Source organism: Rattus norvegicus, chromosome 3, assembly GCF_021556685.1.
Source record: "Rattus norvegicus strain SHRSP/BbbUtx chromosome 3, alternate assembly SHRSP_T2T, whole genome shotgun sequence".
NCBI lineage: Eukaryota > Metazoa > Chordata > Mammalia > Rodentia > Muridae > Rattus > Rattus norvegicus.
In genome coordinates, this window is record NC_141536.1 from 154,021,396 (window position 1) to 154,023,876 (window position 2,481).

At 48.5% G+C, this 2,481-nt stretch overlaps 1 long non-coding RNA gene across 1 annotated transcript; it reads right to left on the reverse strand.

Moving 5' to 3' along the window:
- On the reverse strand, positions 1-2,481 carry LOC147995809 (uncharacterized). Its single transcript, XR_015683962.1, has 3 exons — positions 2,360-2,481; positions 2,081-2,167; positions 1-241 (listed from the first exon to the last, which is right to left on the reverse strand). It is a non-coding gene; the product is annotated as an uncharacterized LOC147995809 (long non-coding RNA).

The following is a 2,481-nucleotide window of genomic DNA, read 5'->3' on the forward strand; positions in this document are numbered from 1 at the left end:
CTCAGTGCTCTGGGAGTGTTGCGTCCCTCTGCCTGTCTCAGTTCATCTCCCCTGGTGGGTTGACACCAGGACATCGTCTAAGCTGATACTCATGAGTACAAGGAAGACAAACACCCTCAACGTTGTCCCTGCGCATTGGCTGTGTGCAAGGCAGAGTCCTGGAACTTCATTTTAGCCCAAGGTTGGCGCGAAGAAGAAAATACAAGACTTTTAACAAGTTCCCATTCACACGGCTTCATTTCTGTGAAGAGACACAATACATAAACCAGGTCTGTGGTGTGTCCAAAGTCATGTAGTCTCAGCTGTAGCTGAGACTTAGGAAGGTGAATAACCCTCTCACCCCAATCCCCCAGTTGTGGATACACAACCTGGTCCATACTTTTTCCTTTTAGGTGGCTTCCTCCTGTTTTCAATCAAGGTGAGTGATAGTGATGGAATACGTGCTATTTGTTTCTCCATAACAAATGACTACAAACCTAATGATTGGAAGTAAAATTAACCCCCTTATGCTGTATACACGTGGCAATGGTTGAGAGCAAGGCATCAGCCAGGAAGACGTGTCCGGCAGGCAGGGTTGGCGGTGAGGCCCGAGTACACTGCGGTCTTGGCTGAGGATCAGTCCTTCACAGGCAGCTGATCTAAGGCTCCCTACAGGTTAGTGCCTGGGGGCATTGGCACTATGATTCAGTCTAGAATTGCCTGGGGGTAGGCTTGGAGGGCTTCTGTAGGGCACATCACATTGTGGCAAGTGGCTTGGTCAGAGTGAATGGTTAAGTGACCAGGATACCAAGTAAGGCTGAGAATGCCAACTTGCATAACCAGATTGTAAATCTGGTTTTTCTATCTTCCGTTTGCTGGAAGCCTCTCACTAGGTCTCCACTACTGGCATGGAAGCCAGGGAAGTGGATGACCCTAGGATACAAATGCCAGGGGGCAGGGACTGTTGGGAAGCAATCAAAAGGTGCTTCCTCCTTGAGAGGGTCAAGTGAAGAAAGATGCCTCAATTTTCTGGAATGGACAGTTAGACAGACATCCCTACTGCACAGCGTGAGCCACGAAGACCAATACCATCTAGAACATTCCAGGCACAGAGCTTCCGTGGATAGTCTCACAGGAGTGAACGCCCTTGATGAACTGTATGATGCCAGTTCCACTGAAGAGGAAAGAGCCACCACATGGGACATGCTGAGACGCAGTCTGTGCAGAATGACGGCACAGCTGAAGGGGCTACATGGGGAAGGAGTCCTGTTTCCCAGTAACTCTTTGTTACAGTTTCCCAGTAACTTTGTTACAGTTTGAATCCCAAGTGTCCCCTTCCCCACAGGCTCATCTGAGTCTGAATGTCCAACTTACAGGTTGGCTTAAAGGTTGTGGAGACTAGAGACTGGGGGAAGTGCTCTGCTAGGGGCTCTTGAGGGCTATTCCCACCATGCATTTTGGCCCAGAACTCTGCTTCCTGTCTGTTGTGATATGAGGTGCCATCTCCCCTGGGCCTCAATTTTCTTGTCCTGCAGAAAACCGGGATAGATTGTAACAATTCCTACCTCCTTAGGCTGTGGTGGGGTTAACCAGGAGGTGAAACACCAAAGATGTTAAGTAACTGTCAAAAGTAGGTTCACTCAATGGTTTCCGTTTCCATCCAGTTATTACTGCTGTACAATTTGATGGAAAAGTGTACAGCTCAATCAAGCATTTATTATACTCATGCATGGGATTTGGGGGCCTTAAATTTCATCTGTCACTGCTACATAATCTCTAAAGCCTGGGTTGGACAGGACTCCTGGGGGCTGGGATCATTCACAGAGCCTGGCTTCAAGATGACCCAGATTGAGGCCAATATGTAGTGATATATATTATATATATATACATATATACATGTGTGTGTGTGTGTGTGTGTGTGTGTGTGTGTGTGTGTATTTAGTGTGGGCTTTCTCACAGCATGGCTGGCAGCTGGACTCTGTCATTGTTGTCAGCTGAACCAGACAGGGTCTCCCTAAGTAGCTTAAGCTGCCCTCAATCCCCCTATCCGTTTCTTGGTTGACGAGGTGTGTGCCACCAATTCCAGTTAAGTGAGACTCACCTTGAGGGTCAGGGACCCAGCGTCCTGGCATCTCAGCCCAGCTGTCACATGGCTTGCTTCTCCCTGCAATCTCTTGGTGTACATGCACTAGGGACAGAGAGTAAAGAATTCTGGTCCCGGCGTTCAAACTTTGCAGTCTTTCCAGATTCCAAAGGGCCCTGCCTCAGAAGGTCTGGTCTACAACATCTCTTTGTCAATGACTTTGTTAGGGTTTTACTGCTGTGAACAGACACTAAGGCAAGTCTCATAAAGGACAACATTTCATTGGGGCTGGCTTACAGGTTCAGAGGTTCAGGCCATTATCATCAAGGTGGGAACATGGCAGCATCCAGGCAGGCATGGTGCAGGAGGAGCTGAGAGTTCTACATCTTCATCCGAAGGCTGCTAGTGGAAGACTGGCT